At 40.3% G+C, this 15,000-nt stretch overlaps 30 non-coding genes across 30 annotated transcripts; all 30 read right to left on the bottom strand.

The window, feature by feature from the left end:
• Positions 1–285: 285 nt before the first annotated feature.
• On the bottom strand, positions 286–404 carry LOC128002737 (5S ribosomal RNA). Its single transcript, XR_008175478.1, has one exon. It is a non-coding gene; the product is annotated as a 5S ribosomal RNA (ribosomal RNA).
• Positions 405–769: 365 nt separating this feature from the next.
• On the bottom strand, positions 770–888 carry LOC128004460 (5S ribosomal RNA). Its single transcript, XR_008177149.1, has one exon. It is a non-coding gene; the product is annotated as a 5S ribosomal RNA (ribosomal RNA).
• A 221-nt stretch (positions 889–1,109) lies between these two features.
• Positions 1,110–1,228, bottom strand: LOC128001426 (5S ribosomal RNA). The gene has a single exon (XR_008174195.1). It is a non-coding gene; the product is annotated as a 5S ribosomal RNA (ribosomal RNA).
• Positions 1,229–1,859: 631 nt separating this feature from the next.
• Positions 1,860–1,978, bottom strand: LOC128003105 (5S ribosomal RNA). The gene has a single exon (XR_008175837.1). It is a non-coding gene; the product is annotated as a 5S ribosomal RNA (ribosomal RNA).
• Positions 1,979–2,199: 221 nt separating this feature from the next.
• LOC128000946 (5S ribosomal RNA) lies at positions 2,200–2,318 on the bottom strand. The gene has a single exon (XR_008173717.1). It is a non-coding gene; the product is annotated as a 5S ribosomal RNA (ribosomal RNA).
• A 366-nt stretch (positions 2,319–2,684) lies between these two features.
• LOC128005123 (5S ribosomal RNA) lies at positions 2,685–2,803 on the bottom strand. The gene has a single exon (XR_008177786.1). It is a non-coding gene; the product is annotated as a 5S ribosomal RNA (ribosomal RNA).
• Positions 2,804–3,024: 221 nt separating this feature from the next.
• Positions 3,025–3,143, bottom strand: LOC128003288 (5S ribosomal RNA). Its single transcript, XR_008176013.1, has one exon. It is a non-coding gene; the product is annotated as a 5S ribosomal RNA (ribosomal RNA).
• Positions 3,144–3,364: 221 nt separating this feature from the next.
• On the bottom strand, positions 3,365–3,483 carry LOC127997753 (5S ribosomal RNA). Its single transcript, XR_008170613.1, has one exon. It is a non-coding gene; the product is annotated as a 5S ribosomal RNA (ribosomal RNA).
• Positions 3,484–3,848: 365 nt separating this feature from the next.
• Positions 3,849–3,967, bottom strand: LOC128002735 (5S ribosomal RNA). Its single transcript, XR_008175476.1, has one exon. It is a non-coding gene; the product is annotated as a 5S ribosomal RNA (ribosomal RNA).
• A 366-nt stretch (positions 3,968–4,333) lies between these two features.
• Positions 4,334–4,452, bottom strand: LOC128002857 (5S ribosomal RNA). Its single transcript, XR_008175593.1, has one exon. It is a non-coding gene; the product is annotated as a 5S ribosomal RNA (ribosomal RNA).
• Positions 4,453–4,673: 221 nt separating this feature from the next.
• Positions 4,674–4,792, bottom strand: LOC128001425 (5S ribosomal RNA). The gene has a single exon (XR_008174194.1). It is a non-coding gene; the product is annotated as a 5S ribosomal RNA (ribosomal RNA).
• A 632-nt stretch (positions 4,793–5,424) lies between these two features.
• On the bottom strand, positions 5,425–5,543 carry LOC128003104 (5S ribosomal RNA). Its single transcript, XR_008175836.1, has one exon. It is a non-coding gene; the product is annotated as a 5S ribosomal RNA (ribosomal RNA).
• Positions 5,544–5,764: 221 nt separating this feature from the next.
• LOC128000945 (5S ribosomal RNA) lies at positions 5,765–5,883 on the bottom strand. The gene has a single exon (XR_008173716.1). It is a non-coding gene; the product is annotated as a 5S ribosomal RNA (ribosomal RNA).
• Positions 5,884–6,248: 365 nt separating this feature from the next.
• On the bottom strand, positions 6,249–6,367 carry LOC128005122 (5S ribosomal RNA). Its single transcript, XR_008177785.1, has one exon. It is a non-coding gene; the product is annotated as a 5S ribosomal RNA (ribosomal RNA).
• A 221-nt stretch (positions 6,368–6,588) lies between these two features.
• Positions 6,589–6,707, bottom strand: LOC128003287 (5S ribosomal RNA). Its single transcript, XR_008176012.1, has one exon. It is a non-coding gene; the product is annotated as a 5S ribosomal RNA (ribosomal RNA).
• Positions 6,708–6,928: 221 nt separating this feature from the next.
• On the bottom strand, positions 6,929–7,047 carry LOC127997752 (5S ribosomal RNA). Its single transcript, XR_008170612.1, has one exon. It is a non-coding gene; the product is annotated as a 5S ribosomal RNA (ribosomal RNA).
• A 632-nt stretch (positions 7,048–7,679) lies between these two features.
• LOC128003824 (5S ribosomal RNA) lies at positions 7,680–7,798 on the bottom strand. Its single transcript, XR_008176538.1, has one exon. It is a non-coding gene; the product is annotated as a 5S ribosomal RNA (ribosomal RNA).
• A 221-nt stretch (positions 7,799–8,019) lies between these two features.
• LOC127997751 (5S ribosomal RNA) lies at positions 8,020–8,138 on the bottom strand. Its single transcript, XR_008170611.1, has one exon. It is a non-coding gene; the product is annotated as a 5S ribosomal RNA (ribosomal RNA).
• Positions 8,139–8,769: 631 nt separating this feature from the next.
• On the bottom strand, positions 8,770–8,888 carry LOC128004410 (5S ribosomal RNA). Its single transcript, XR_008177101.1, has one exon. It is a non-coding gene; the product is annotated as a 5S ribosomal RNA (ribosomal RNA).
• A 221-nt stretch (positions 8,889–9,109) lies between these two features.
• LOC127997750 (5S ribosomal RNA) lies at positions 9,110–9,228 on the bottom strand. The gene has a single exon (XR_008170610.1). It is a non-coding gene; the product is annotated as a 5S ribosomal RNA (ribosomal RNA).
• Positions 9,229–9,593: 365 nt separating this feature from the next.
• LOC127995589 (5S ribosomal RNA) lies at positions 9,594–9,712 on the bottom strand. Its single transcript, XR_008168531.1, has one exon. It is a non-coding gene; the product is annotated as a 5S ribosomal RNA (ribosomal RNA).
• A 768-nt stretch (positions 9,713–10,480) lies between these two features.
• LOC127988772 (5S ribosomal RNA) lies at positions 10,481–10,599 on the bottom strand. Its single transcript, XR_008161929.1, has one exon. It is a non-coding gene; the product is annotated as a 5S ribosomal RNA (ribosomal RNA).
• Positions 10,600–11,366: 767 nt separating this feature from the next.
• On the bottom strand, positions 11,367–11,485 carry LOC128004625 (5S ribosomal RNA). Its single transcript, XR_008177311.1, has one exon. It is a non-coding gene; the product is annotated as a 5S ribosomal RNA (ribosomal RNA).
• A 221-nt stretch (positions 11,486–11,706) lies between these two features.
• LOC127997749 (5S ribosomal RNA) lies at positions 11,707–11,825 on the bottom strand. Its single transcript, XR_008170609.1, has one exon. It is a non-coding gene; the product is annotated as a 5S ribosomal RNA (ribosomal RNA).
• A 367-nt stretch (positions 11,826–12,192) lies between these two features.
• LOC128002734 (5S ribosomal RNA) lies at positions 12,193–12,311 on the bottom strand. Its single transcript, XR_008175475.1, has one exon. It is a non-coding gene; the product is annotated as a 5S ribosomal RNA (ribosomal RNA).
• Positions 12,312–12,532: 221 nt separating this feature from the next.
• LOC127997748 (5S ribosomal RNA) lies at positions 12,533–12,651 on the bottom strand. Its single transcript, XR_008170608.1, has one exon. It is a non-coding gene; the product is annotated as a 5S ribosomal RNA (ribosomal RNA).
• Positions 12,652–13,018: 367 nt separating this feature from the next.
• LOC127998361 (5S ribosomal RNA) lies at positions 13,019–13,137 on the bottom strand. Its single transcript, XR_008171203.1, has one exon. It is a non-coding gene; the product is annotated as a 5S ribosomal RNA (ribosomal RNA).
• A 221-nt stretch (positions 13,138–13,358) lies between these two features.
• Positions 13,359–13,477, bottom strand: LOC128002657 (5S ribosomal RNA). Its single transcript, XR_008175401.1, has one exon. It is a non-coding gene; the product is annotated as a 5S ribosomal RNA (ribosomal RNA).
• A 632-nt stretch (positions 13,478–14,109) lies between these two features.
• On the bottom strand, positions 14,110–14,228 carry LOC127997655 (5S ribosomal RNA). The gene has a single exon (XR_008170518.1). It is a non-coding gene; the product is annotated as a 5S ribosomal RNA (ribosomal RNA).
• A 221-nt stretch (positions 14,229–14,449) lies between these two features.
• Positions 14,450–14,568, bottom strand: LOC127997747 (5S ribosomal RNA). The gene has a single exon (XR_008170607.1). It is a non-coding gene; the product is annotated as a 5S ribosomal RNA (ribosomal RNA).
• Between the last annotated feature and the right edge of the window lie 432 nt (positions 14,569–15,000).

The raw sequence follows: 15,000 nt of genomic DNA, 5'->3' as shown, positions 1-15,000 counted from the left end.
AAAAGCTAAAAGCACCTGGTATTCCTAGGCAGTCTCTCATCAAAGTACTAACCAGACCTAAACCTGCTAAGATTCAGAGATCGGGCATTGAATCTTTTTTTTTTTGTTTAATGAAAGATTATTATATAATTCGTGAAATTTTCCAAAAAGATTAAAGCACCTGGTATTCCCAGGCAGTCTCCCATCCATGTACTAACCAGGCCCAAACCTGCTAATATTCAGAGATCGGGCATTGACTCTATTTTTTGGCAAAATTATTATATACTAAGTGAAAAATGTCCAAAAAGCTTACAGCACCTGGTATACCCAGGCGGGCTCCCATCCAAGTACTAACCAGGCCCAAACCTGCTTAGCTTCCGAGATCAGACGAGATCGGGCATAGCCAGGTTGGTATGGCCGTAAGCGAAGTCTGCTGCAAAGAGAGGGCTATTTAAAGAACAGCCAATCTTATCGCCAGTACATTATATAAGTAGGAAAGAAAACCCAAAAGCTTAAAGCACCTGGTATTCCTAGGCAGTCTCTCATCAAAGTACTAACCAGACCTAAACCTGCTAAGATTCAGAGATCGGGCATTGAATCTTTTTTTTTTTTTTAATGAAAGATTATTATATAATTCGTGAAATTTTCCAAAAAGATTAAAGCACCTGGTATTCCCAGGCAGTCTCCCATCCATGTACTAACCAGGCCCAAACCTGCTAATATTCAGAGATCGGGCATTGACTCTATTTTTTGGCAAAATTATTATATACTAAGTGAAAAATGTCCAAAAAGCTTACAGCACCTGGTATACCCAGGCGGGCTCCCATCCAAGTACTAACCAGGCCCAAACCTGCTTAGCTTCCGAGATCAGACGAGTTCGGGCATAGCCAGGTTGGTATGGCCGTAAGCGAAGTCTGCTGCAAAGAGAGGGCTATTTAAAGAACAGCCAATCTTATCGCCAGTACATTATATAAGTAGTAAAGAAAACCCAAAAGCTTAAAGCACCTGGTATTCCTAGGCAGTCTCTAATAAAAAAACTAACCAGACCTAAACCTGCTAAGATTCAGAGATCGGGCATTGACTCTATTTTTTGGCAAAATTATTATAAACTAAGTGAAAAATGTCCAAATAGTTTACAGCACCTGGTATTCCCAGGCGGTCTCCCATCCAAGTACTAACCAGGCCCAAACCTGCTTAGCTTCCGAGATCGGACAAGATCGGGCATAGCCAGGTTGGTATGGCCGTAAGCGAAGTCTGTTGCAAAGAGAGGGCTATTTAAAGACCAGCCAATCTTATCGCCAGTACATTATATAAGTAGGAAAGGAAGCCCAAAAGCTTAAAGCACCTGGTATTCCTAGGCAGTCTCTCATCAAAGTACTAACCAGACCTAAACCTGCTAAGATTCAGAGATCGGGCATTGACTCTTTTTTTTTTTTTTTATGAAAGATTATTATATAATTCGTGAAATTTTCCAAAAAGATTAAAGCACCTGGTATTCCCAGGCTGTCTCCCATCCATGTACTAACCAGGCCCAAACCTGCAAATATTCAGAGATCGGGCATTGACTTTTTTTTTGGCAAAATTATTATATACTAAGTGAAAAATGTCCAAAAAGCTTACAGCACCTGGTATTCAATCAATCAATCAATCACCTTTATTTATATAGTGCTTTAAACAAAATACATTGCGTCAAAGCACTGAACAACATTCATTAGGAAAACAGTGTCTCAATAATGCAAAATTATAATTAAAGGCAGTATATTCCCAGGCAGTCTCCCATCCATGTACTAAACAGGCCCAAACCTGCTAATATTCAGAGATCAGGCACTGACTCTATTTTTTGGCAAAATTATTATATACTAAGTGAAAAATGTCCAAAAAGCTTACAGCACCTGGAATTCCCAGGCGGTCTCCCATCCAAGTACTAACCAGGCCCAAACCTGCTTAGCTTCCGAGATCAGACAAGATCGGACATAGCCAGGTTGGTATGGCCGTAAGCGAAGTCTGCTGCAAAGAGAGGGCTATTTAAAGACCAGCCAATCTTATCGCCAGTACATTATATAAGTAGGAAAGAAAACCCAAAAGCTTAAAGCACCTGGTATTCCCAGGCAGTCTCTCATAAAAGTACTAACCAGACCTAAACCTGCTAAGATTCAGAGATCGGGCATTGACTCTATTTTTTGGCAAAATTATTAAAAACTAAGAGAAAAATGTCCAAAAAGCTTACAACACCTGGTATTCCCAGGCGGTCTCCCATCCAAGTACTAACCAGGCCCAAACCTGCTTAGCTTCAGAGATCAGACGAGATCAGGCATAGCCAGGTTGGTATGGCCGTAAGCGAAGACTGCTGCAAAGAGAGGGCTATTTAAAGACCAGCCAATCTAATCGCCAGTACATTATATAAGTAGGAAAGAAAACCCAAAAGCTAAAAGCACCTGGTATTCCTAGGCAGTCTCTCATCAAAGTACTAACCAGACCTAAACCTGCTAAGATTCAGAGATCGGGCATTGAATCTTTTTTTTTTTTTTTAATGAAAGATTATTATATAATTCGTGAAATTTTCCAAAAAGATTAAAGCACCTGGTATTCCCAGGCAGTCTCCCATCCATGTACTAACCAGGCCCAAACCTGCTAATATTCAGAGATCGGGCATTGACTATATTTTTTGGCAAAATTATTATATACTAAGTGAAAAATGTCCAAAAAGCTTACAGCACCTGGTATACCCAGGCGGGCTCCCATCCAAGTACTAACCAGGCCCAAACCTGCTTAGCTTCCGAGATCAGACGAGATCGGCCATAGCCAGGTTGGTATGGCCGTAAGCGAAGTCTGCTGCAAAGAGAGGGCTATTTAAAGAACAGCCAATCTTATCGCCAGTACATTATATAAGTAGGAAAGAAAACCCAAAAGCTTAAAGCACCTGGTATTCCTAGGCAGTCTCTCATAAAAGTACTAACCAGACCTAAACCTGCTAAGATTCAGAGATCGGGCATTGACTCTATTTTTTGGCAAAATTATTAAAAACTAAGTGAAAAATGTCCAAAAAGCTTACAGCACCTGGTATTCCCAGGCGGTCTCCCATCCAAGTACTAACCAGGCCCAAACCTGCTTAGCTTCAGAGATCAGACGAGATCGGACATAGCCAGGTTGGTATGGCCGTAAGCGAAGTCTGCTGCAAAGAGAGGGCTATTTAAAGACCAGCCAATCTTATCGCCAGTACATTATATAAGTAGGAAAGAAAACCCAAAAGCTTAAAGCACCTGGTATTCCTAGGCAGTCTCTCATAAAAGTACTAACCAGACCTAAACCTGCTAAGATTCAGAGATCGGGCATTGACTCTATTTTTTGGCAAAATTATTAAAAACTAAGAGAAAAATGTCCAAAAAGCTTACAGCACCTGGTATTCCCAGGCGGTCTCCCATCCAAGTACTAACCAGGCCCAAACCTGCTTAGCTTCAGAGATCAGACGAGATCAGGCATAGCCAGGTTGGTATGGCCGTAAGCGAAGACTGCTGCAAAGAGAGGGCTATTTAAAGACCAGCCAATCTAATCGCCAGTACATTATATAAGTAGGAAAGAAAACCCAAAAGCTAAAAGCACCTGGTATTCCTAGGCAGTCTCTCATCAAAGTACTAACCAGACCTAAACCTGCTAAGATTCAGAGATCAGGCATTGAATCTTTTTTTTTTTTTTAATGAAAGATTATTATATAATTCGTGAAATTTTCCAAAAAGATTAAAGCACCTGGTATTCCCAGGCAGTCTCCCATCCATGTACTAACCAGGCCCAAACCTGCTAATATTCAGAGATCGGGCATTGACTCTATTTTTTGGAAAAATTATTATATACTAAGTGAAAAATGTCCAAAAAGCTTACAGCACCTGGTATACCCAGGCGGGCTCCCATCCAAGTACTAACCAGGCCCAAACCTGCTTAGCTTCCGAGATCAGACGAGATCGGGCATAGCCAGGTTGGTATGGCCGTAAGCGAAGTCTGCTGCAAAGAGAGGGCTATTTAAAGAACAGCCAATCTTATCGCCAGTACATTATATAAGTAGGAAAGAAAACCCAAAAGCTTAAAGCACCTGGTATTCCTAGGCAGTCTCTCATCAAAGTACTAACCAGACCTAAACCTGCTAAGATTCAGAGATCGGGCATTGAATCTTTTTTTTTTTTTTTAATGAAAGATTATTATATAATTCGTGAAATTTTCCAAAAAGATTAAAGCACCTGGTATTCCCAGGCAGTCTCCCATCCATGTACTAACCAGGCCCAAACCTGCTAATATTCAGAGATCGGGCATTGACTCTATTTTTTGGCAAAATTATTATATACTAAGTGAAAAATGTCCAAAAAGCTTACAGCACCTGGTATACCCAGGCGGTCTCCCATCCAAGTACTAACCAGGCCCAAACCTGCTTAGCTTCCGAGATCAGACGAGTTCGGGCATAGCCAGGTTGGTATGGCCGTAAGCGAAGTCTGCTGCAAAGAGAGGGCTATTTAAAGAACAGCCAATCTTATCGCCAGTACATTATATAAGTAGTAAAGAAAACCCAAAAGCTTAAAGCACCTGGTATTCCTAGGCAGTCTCTAATAAAAAAACTAACCAGACCTAAACCTGCTAAGATTCAGAGATCGGGCATTGACTCTATTTTTTGGCAAAATTATTATAAACTAAGTGAAAAATGTCCAAATAGTTTACAGCACCTGGTATTCCCAGGCGGTCTCCCATCCAAGTACTAACCAGGCCCAAACCTGCTTAGCTTCCGAGATCGGACAAGATCGGGCATAGCCAGGTTGGTATGGCCGTAAGCGAAGTCTGTTGCAAAGAGAGGGCTATTTAAAGACCAGCCAATCTTATCGCCAGTACATTATATAAGTAGGAAAGGAAGCCCAAAAGCTTAAAGCACCTGGTATTCCTAGGCAGTCTCTCATCAAAGTACTAACCAGACCTAAACCTGCTAAGATTCAGAGATCGGGCATTGACTCTTTTTTTTTTTTTTTAATGAAAGATTATTATATAATTCGTGAAATTTTCCAAAAAGATTAAAGCACCTGGTATTCCCAGGCTGTCTCCCATCCATGTACTAACCAGGCCCAAACCTGCAAATATTCAGAGATCGGGCATTGACTTTTTTTTTGGCAAAATTATTATATACTAAGTGAAAAATGTCCAAAAAGCTTACAGCACCTGGTATTCAATCAATCAATCAATCACCTTTATTTATATAGTGCTTTAAACAAAATACATTGCGTCAAAGCACTGAACAACATTCATTAGGAAAACAGTGTCTCAATAATGCAAAATTATAATTAAAGGCAGTATATTCCCAGGCAGTCTCCCATCCATGTACTAAACAGGCCCAAACCTGCTAATATTCAGAGATCAGGCACTGACTCTATTTTTTGGCAAAATTATTATATACTAAGTGAAAAATGTCCAAAAAGCTTACAGCACCTGGAATTCCCAGGCGGTCTCCCATCCAAGTACTAACCAGGCCCAAACCTGCTTAGCTTCCGAGATCAGACAAGATCGGACATAGCCAGGTTGGTATGGCCGTAAGCGAAGTCTGCTGCAAAGAGAGGGCTATTTAAAGACCAGCCAATCTTATCGCCAGTACATTATATAAGTAGGAAAGAAAACCCAAAAGCTTAAAGCACCTGGTATTCCCAGGCAGTCTCTCATAAAAGTACTAACCAGACCTAAACCTGCTAAGATTCAGAGATCGGGCATTGACTCTATTTTTTGGCAAAATTATTAAAAACTAAGAGAAAAATGTCCAAAAAGCTTACAACACCTGGTATTCCCAGGCGGTCTCCCATCCAAGTACTAACCAGGCCCAAACCTGCTTAGCTTCAGAGATCAGACGAGATCAGGCATAGCCAGGTTGGTATGGCCGTAAGCGAAGACTGCTGCAAAGAGAGGGCTATTTAAAGACCAGCCAATCTAATCGCCAGTACATTATATAAGTAGGAAAGAAAACCCAAAAGCTAAAAGCACCTGGTATTCCTAGGCAGTCTCTCATCAAAGTACTAACCAGACCTAAACCTGCTAAGATTCAGAGATCGGGCATTGAATCTTTTTTTTTTTTTTAATGAAAGATTATTATATAATTCGTGAAATTTTCCAAAAAGATTAAAGCACCTGGTATTCCCAGGCAGTCTCCCATCCATGTACTAACCAGGCCCAAACCTGCTAATATTCAGAGATCGGGCATTGACTATATTTTTTGGCAAAATTATTATATACTAAGTGAAAAATGTCCAAAAAGCTTACAGCACCTGGTATACCCAGGCGGGCTCCCATCCAAGTACTAACCAGGCCCAAACCTGCTTAGCTTCCGAGATCAGACGAGATCGGCCATAGCCAGGTTGGTATGGCCGTAAGCGAAGTCTGCTGCAAAGAGAGGGCTATTTAAAGAACAGCCAATCTTATCGCCAGTACATTATATATGTAGGAAAGAAAACCCAAAAGCTTAAAGCACCTGGTATTCCTAGGCAGTCTCTCATAAAAGTACTAACCAGACCTAAACCTGCTAAGATTCAGAGATCGGGCATTGACTCTATTTTTTGGCAAAATTATTAAAAACTAAGTGAAAAATGTCCAAAAAGCTTACAGCACCTGGTATTCCCAGGCGGTCTCCCATCCAAGTACTAACCAGGCCCAAACCTGCTTAGCTTCAGAGATCAGACGAGATCGGACATAGCCAGGTTGGTATGGCCGTAAGCGAAGTCTGCTGCAAAGAGAGGGCTATTTAAAGACCAGCCAATCTTATCGCCAGTACATTATATAAGTAGGAAAGAAAACCCAAAAGCTTAAAGCACCTGGTATTCCTAGGCAGTCTCTCATAAAAGTACTAACCAGACCTAAACCTGCTAAGATTCAGAGATCGGGCATTGACTCTATTTTTTGGCAAAATTATTAAAAACTCAGAGAAAAATGTCCAAAAAGCTTACAGCACCTGGTATTCCCAGGCGGTCTCCCATCCAAGTACTAACCAGGCCCAAACCTGCTTAGCTTCAGAGATCAGACGAGATCAGGCATAGCCAGGTTGGTATGGCCGTAAGCGAAGACTGCTGCAAAGAGAGGGCTATTTAAAGACCAGCCAATCTAATCGCCAGTACATTATATAAGTAGGAAAGAAAACCCAAAAGCTAAAAGCACCTGGTATTCCTAGGCAGTCTCTCATCAAAGTACTAACCAGACCTAAACCTGCTAAGATTCAGAGATCAGGCATTGAATCTTTTTTTTTTTTTTAATGAAAGATTATTATATAATTCGTGAAATTTTCCAAAAAGATTAAAGCACCTGGTATTCCCAGGCAGTCTCCCATCCATGTACTAACCAGGCCCAAACCTGCTAATATTCAGAGATCGGGCATTGACTCTATTTTTTGGAAAAATTATTATATACTAAGTGAAAAATGTCCAAAAAGCTTACAGCACCTGGTATTCAATCAATCAATCAATCACCTTTATTTATATAGTGCTTTAAACAAAATACATTGCGTCAAAGCACTGAACAACATTCATTAGGAAAACAGTGTCTCAATAATGCAAAATTATAATTAAAGGCAGTATATTCCCAGGCAGTCTCCCATCCATGTACTAAACAGGCCCAAACCTGCTAATATTCAGAGATCAGGCACTGACTCTATTTTTTGGCAAAATTATTATATACTAAGTGAAAAATGTCCAAAAAGCTTACAGCACCTGGAATTCCCAGGCGGTCTCCCATCCAAGTACTAACCAGGCCCAAACCTGCTTAGCTTCCGAGATCAGACAAGATCGGACATAGCCAGGTTGGTATGGCCATAAGCGAAGTCTGCTGCAAAGAGAGGGGTATTTAAAGACCAGCCAATCTTATCGCCAGTACATTATATAAGTAGGAAAGAAAACCCAAAAGCTTAAAGCACCTGGTATTCCTAGGCAGTCTCTCATAAAAGTACTAACCAGACCTAAACCTGCTAAGATTCAGAGATCGGGCATTGACTCTATTTTTTGGCAAAATTATTAAAAACTAAGAGAAAAATGTCCAAAAAGCTTACAGCACCTGGTATTCCCAGGCGGTCTCCCATCCAAGTACTAACCAGGCCCAAACCTGCTTAGCTTCAGAGATCAGACGAGATCAGGCATAGCCAGGTTGGTATGGCCGTAAGCGAAGACTGCTGCAAAGAGAGGGCTATTTAAAGACCAGCCAATCTAATCGCCAGTACATTATATAAGTAGGAAAGAAAACCCAAAAGCTAAAAGCACCTGGTATTCCTAGGCAGTCTCTCATCAAAGTACTAACCAGACCTAAACCTGCTAAGATTCAGAGATCGGCATTGAATCTTTTTTTTTTTTTTAATGAAAGATTATTATATAATTCGTGAAATTTTCCAAAAAGATTAAAGCACCTGGTATTCCCAGGCAGTCTCCCATCCATGTACTAACCAGGCCCAAACCTGCTAATATTCAGAGATCGGGCATTGACTCTATTTTTTGGCAAAATTATTATATACTAAGTGAAAAATGTCCAAAAAGCTTACAGCACCTGGTATTCAATCAATCAATCAATCACCTTTATTTATATAGTGCTTTAAACAAAATACATTGCGTCAAAGCACTGAACAACATTCATTAGGAAAACAGTGTCTCAATAATGCAAAATTATAATTAAAGGCAGTATATTCCCAGGCAGTCTCCCATCCATGTACTAAACAGGCCCAAACCTGCTAATATTCAGAGATCAGGCACTGACTCTATTTTTTGGCAAAATTATTATATACTAAGTGAAAAATGTCCAAAAAGCTTACAGCACCTGGAATTCCCAGGTGGTCTCCCATCCAAGTACTAACCAGGCCCAAACCTGCTTAGCTTCCGAGATCAGACAAGATCAGACATAGCCAGGTTGGTATGGCCGTAAGCGAAGTCTGCTGCAAAGAGAGGGCTATTTAAAGACCAGCCAATCTTATCGCCAGTACATTATATAAGTAGGAAAGAAAACCCAAAAGCTTAAAGAACCTGGTATTCCTAGGCAGTCTCTCATAAAAGTACTAACCAGACCTAAACCTGCTAAGATTCAGAGATCGGGCATTGACTCTATTTTTTGGCAAAATTATTAAAAACTAAGAGAAAAATGTCCAAAAAGCTTACAGCACCTGGTATTCCCAGGCGGTCTCCCATCCAAGTACTAACCAGGCCCAAACCTGCTTAGCTTCAGAGATCAGACGAGATCAGGCATAGCCAGGTTGGTATGGCCGTAAGCGAAGACTGCTGCAAAGAGAGGGCTATTTAAAGACCAGCCAATCTAATCGCCAGTACATTATATAAGTAGGAAAGAAAACCCAAAAGCTAAAAGCACCTGGTATTCCTAGGCAGTCTCTCATCAAAGTACTAACCAGACCTAAACCTGCTAAGATTCAGAGATCAGGCATTGAATCTTTTTTTTTTTTTTTATGAAAGATTATTATATAATTCGTGAAATTTTCCAAAAAGATTAAAGCACCTGGTATTCCCAGGCAGTCTCCCATCCATGTACTAACCAGGCCCAAACCTGCAAATATTCAGAGATCGGGCATTGACTCTATTTTTTGGCAAAATTATTATATACTAAGTGAAAAATGTCCAAAAAGCTTACAGCACCTGGTATTCCCAGGCGGTCTCCCATCCAAGTACTAACCAGGCCCAAACCTGCTTAGCTTCCGAGATCAGACGAGATCGGGCATAGCCAGGTTGGTATGGCCGTAAGCGAAGTCTGCTGCAAAGAGAGGGCTATTTAAAGAACAGCCAATCTTATCGCCAGTACATTATATAAGTAGTAAAGAAAACCCAAAAGCTTAAAGCACCTGGTATTCCTAGGCAGTCTCTAATAAAAAAACTAACCAGACCTAAACCTGCTAAGATTCAGAGATCGGGCATTGACTCTATTTTTTGGCAAAATTATTATAAACTAAGTGAAAAATGTCCAAAAAGTTTACAGCACCTGGTATTCCCAGGCGGTCTCCCATCCAAGTACTAACCAGGCCCAAACCTGCTAAGATTCAGAGATCGGGCATTGACTCTTTTTTTTTTTTTTAATGAAAGATTATTATATAATTCGTGAAATTTTCCAAAAAGATTAAAGCACCTGGTATTCCCAGGCTGTCTCCCATCCATGTACTAACCAGGCCCAAACCTGCAAATATTCAGAGATCGGGCATTGACTTTTTTTTTGGCAAAATTATTATATACTAAGTGAAAAATGTCCAAAAAGCTTACAGCACCTGGTATTCAATCAATCAATCAATCACCTTTATTTATATAGTGCTTTAAACAAAATACATTGCGTCAAAGCACTGAACAACATTCATTAGGAAAACAGTGTCTCAATAATGCAAAATTATAATTAAAGGCAGTATATTCCCAGGCAGTCTCCCATCCATGTACTAAACAGGCCCAAACCTGCTAATATTCAGAGATCAGGCACTGACTCTATTTTTTGGCAAAATTATTATATACTAAGTGAAAAATGTCCAAAAAGCTTACAGCACCTGGAATTCCCAGGCGGTCTCCCATCCAAGTACTAACCAGGCCCAAACCTGCTTAGCTTCCGAGATCAGACGAGATCGGGCATAGCCAGGTTGGTATGGCCGTAAGCGAAGTCTGCTGCAAAGAGAGGGCTATTTAAAGAACAGCCAATCTTATCGCCAGTACATTATATAAGTAGTAAAGAAAACCCAAAAGCTTAAAGCACCTGGTATTCCTAGGCAGTCTCTAATAAAAAAACTAACCAGACCTAAACCTGCTAAGATTCAGAGATCGGGCATTGACTCTATTTTTTGGCAAAATTATTATAAACTAAGTGAAAAATGTCCAAAAAGTTTACAGCACCTGGTATTCCCAGGCGGTCTCCCATCCAAGTACTAACCAGGCCCAAACCTGCTAAGATTCAGAGATCGGGCATTGACTCTTTTTTTTTTTTTAATGAAAGATTATTATATAATTCGTGAAATTTTCCAAAAAGATTAAAGCACCTGGTATTCCCAGGCTGTCTCCCATCCATGTACTAACCAGGCCCAAACCTGCAAATATTCAGAGATGGGGCATTGACTTTTTTTTTGGCAAAATTATTATATACTAAGTGAAAAATGTCCAAAAAGCTTACAGCACCTGGTATTCAATCAATCAATCAATCACCTTTATTTATATAGTGCTTTAAACAAAATACATTGCGTCAAAGCACTGAACAACATTCATTAGGAAAACAGTGTCTCAATAATGCAAAATTATAATTAAAGGCAGTATATTCCCAGGCAGTCTCCCATCCATGTACTAAACAGGCCCAAACCTGCTAATATTCAGAGATCAGGCACTGACTCTATTTTTTGGCAAAATTATTATATACTAAGTGAAAAATGTCCAAAAAGCTTACAGCACCTGGAATTCCCAGGCGGTCTCCCATCCAAGTACTAACCAGGCCCAAACCTACTTAGCTTCCGAGATCAGACAAGATCGGACATAGCCAGGTTGGTATGGCCGTAAGCGAAGTCTGCTGCAAAGAGAGGGCTATTTAAAGACCAGCCAATCTTATCGCCAGTACATTATATAAGTAGGAAAGAAAACCCAAAAGCTTAAAGCACCTGGTATTCCTAGGCAGTCTCTCATAAAAGTACTAACCAGACCTAAACCTGCTAAGATTCAGAGATCGGGCATTGACTCTATTTTTTGGCAAAATTATTAAAAACTAAGAGAAAAATGTCCAAAAAGCTTACAGCACCTGGTATTCCCAGGCGGTCTCCCATCCAAGTACTAACCAGGCCCAAACCTGCTTAGCTTCAGAGATCAGACGAGATCAGGCATAGCCAGGTTGGTATGGCCGTAAGCGAAGACTGCTGCAAAGAGAGGGCTATTTAAAGACCAGCCAATCTAATCGCCAGTACATTATATAAGTAGGAAAGAAAACCCAAAAGCTAAAAGCACCTGGTATTCCTAGGCAGTCTCTCATCAAAGTACTAACCAGACCTAAACCTGCTAAGATTCAGAGATCGGGCATTGAATCTTTTTTTTTTTTTTTTAATGAAAGATTATTATATAATTCGTGAAATTTTCCAAAAACATTAAAGCACCTGGTATTCCCAGGCAGTCTCCCATCCATGTACTAACCAGGCCCAAACCTGCTAATATTCAGAGATCGGGCATTGACTCTATTTTTTGGCAAAATTATTATATACTAAGTGAAAAATGTCCAAAAAGCTTACAGCACCTGGTATACCCAGGCGGGCTCCCATCCAAGTACTAACCAGGCCCAAACCTGCTTAGCTTCCGAGATCAGACGAGATCGGGCATAGCCAGGTTGGTATGGCCGTAAGCGAAGTCTGCTGCAAAGAGAGGGCTATTTAAAGAACAGCCAATCTTATCGCCAGTACATTATATAAGTAGGAAAGAAAACCCAAAAGCTTAAAGCACCTGGTATTCCTAGGCAGTCTCTCATAAAAGTACTAACCAGACCTAAACCTGCTAAGATTCAGAGATCGGGCATTGACTCTATTTTTTGGCAAAATTATTAAAAACTAAGAGAAAAATGTCCAAAAAGCTTACAGCACCTGGTATTCCCAGGCGGTCTCCCATCCAAGTACTAACCAGGCCCAAACCTGCTTAGCTTCAGAGATCAGACGAGATCAGGCATAGCCAGGTTGGTATGGCCGTAAGCGAAGACTGCTGCAAAGAGAGGGCTATTTAAAGACCAGCCAATCTAATCGCCAGTACATTATATAAGTAGGAAAGAAAACCCAAAAGCTAAAAGCACCTGGTATTCCTAGGCAGTCTCTCATCAAAGTACTAACCAGACCTAAACCTGCTAAGATTCAGAGATCGGGCATTGAATCTTTTTTTTTTTTTTTTAATGAAAGATTATTATATAATTCGTGAAATTTTCCAAAAAGATTAAAGCACCTGGTATTCCCAGGCAGTCTCCCATCCATGTACTAACCAGGCCCAAACCTGCTAATATTCAGAGATCGGGCATTGACTCTATTTTTTGGCAAAATTATTAAAAACTAAGTGAAAAATGTCCAAAAAGCTTACAGCACCTGGTATTCCCAGGCGGTCTCCCATCCAAGTACTAACCGGGCCCAAACCTGCTTAGCTTCCGAGATCAGACGAGATCGGACATAGCCAGGTTGGTATGGCCGTAAGCGAAGTCTGCTGCAAAGAGAGGGCTATTTAAAGACCAGCCAATCTTATCGCCAGTACATTATATAAGTAGGAAAGAAAACCCAAAAGCTTAAAGCACCTGGTATTCCTAGGCAGTCTCTCATAAAAGTACTAACCAGACCTAAACCTGCTAAGATTCAGAGATCGGGCATTGACTCTATTTTTTGGCAAAATTATTAAAAACTAAGAGAAAAATGTCCAAAAAGCTTACAGCACCTGGTATTCCGAGGCGGTCTCCCATCCAAGTACTAACCAGGCCCAAACCTGCTTAGCTTCAGAGATCAGACGAGATCAGGCATAGCCAGGTTGGTATGGCCGTAAGCGAAGACTGCTGCAAAGAGAGGGCTATTTAAAGACCAGCCAATCTAATCGCCAGTACATTATATAAGTAGGAAAGAAAACCCAAAAGCTAAAAGCACCTGGTATTCCTAGGCAGTCTCTCATCAAAGTACTAACCAGACCTAAACCTGCTAAGATTCAGAGATCAGGCATTGAATCTTTTTTTTTTTTTTAATGAAAGATTATTATATAATTCGTGAAATTTTCCAAAAAGATTAAAGCACCTGGTATTCCCAGGCAGTCTCCCATCCATGTACTAACCAGGCCCAAACCTGCTAATATTCAGAGATCGGGCATTGACTCTATTTTTTGGAAAAATTATTATATACTAAGTGAAAAATGTCCAAAAAGCTTACAGCACCTGGTATTCAATCAATCAATCAATCACCTTTATTTATATAGTGCTTTAAACAAAATACATTGCGTCAAAGCACTGAACAACATTCATTAGGAAAACAGTGTCTCAATAATGCAAAATTATAATTAAAGGCAGTATATTCCCAGGCAGTCTCCCATCCATGTACTAAACAGGCCCAAACCTGCTAATATTCAGAGATCAGGCACTGACTCTATTTTTTGGCAAAATTATTATATACTAAGTGAAAAATGTCCAAAAAGCTTACAGCACCTGGAATTCCCAGGCGGTCTCCCATCCAAGTACTAACCAGGCCCAAACCTGCTTAGCTTCCGAGATCAGACGAGATCGGACATAGCCAGGTTGGTATGGCCGTAAGCGAAGTCTGCTGCAAAGAGAGGGCTATTTAAAGACCAGCCAATCTTATCGCCAGTACATTATATAAGTAGGAAAGAAAACCCAAAAGCTTAAAGCACCTGGTATTCCTAGGCAGTCTCTCATAAAAGTACTAACCAGACCTAAACCTGCTAAGATTCAGAGATCGGGCATTGACTCTATTTTTTGGCAAAATTATTAAAAACTAAGAGAAAAATGTCCAAAAAGCTTACAGCACCTGGTATTCCCAGGCGGTCTCCCATCCAAGTACTAACCAGGCCCAAACCTGCTTAGCTTCAGAGATCAGACGAGATCAGGCATAGCCAGGTTGGTATGGCCGTAAGCGAAGACTGCTGCAAAGAGAGGGCTATTTAAAGACCAGCCAATCTAATCGCCAGTACATTATATAAGTAGGAAAGAAAACCCAAAAGCTAAAAGCACCTGGTATTCCTAGGCAGTCTCTCATCAAAGTACTAACCAGACCTAAACCTGCTAAGATTCAGAGATCGGCATTGAATCTTTTTTTTTTTTTTTAATGAAAGATTATTATATAATTCGTGAAATTTTCCAAAAAGATTAAAGCACCTGGTATTCCCAGGCAGTCTCCCATCCATGTACTAACCAGGCCCAAACCTGTTAATATTCAGAGATCGGGCATTGACTCTATTTTTTGGCAAAATTATTATATACTAAGTGAAAAATGTCCAAAAAGCTTACAGCACCTGGTATTCAATCAATCAATCAATCACCTTTATTTATATAGTGCTTTAAACAAAA

This window comes from Carassius gibelio, chromosome B22, assembly GCF_023724105.1.
Source record: "Carassius gibelio isolate Cgi1373 ecotype wild population from Czech Republic chromosome B22, carGib1.2-hapl.c, whole genome shotgun sequence".
Taxonomy (NCBI): domain Eukaryota; kingdom Metazoa; phylum Chordata; class Actinopteri; order Cypriniformes; family Cyprinidae; genus Carassius; species Carassius gibelio.
The sequence above is the reverse complement of the archived record's forward strand: the minus strand, read 5'-3'. Positions and strand labels throughout refer to the sequence as shown.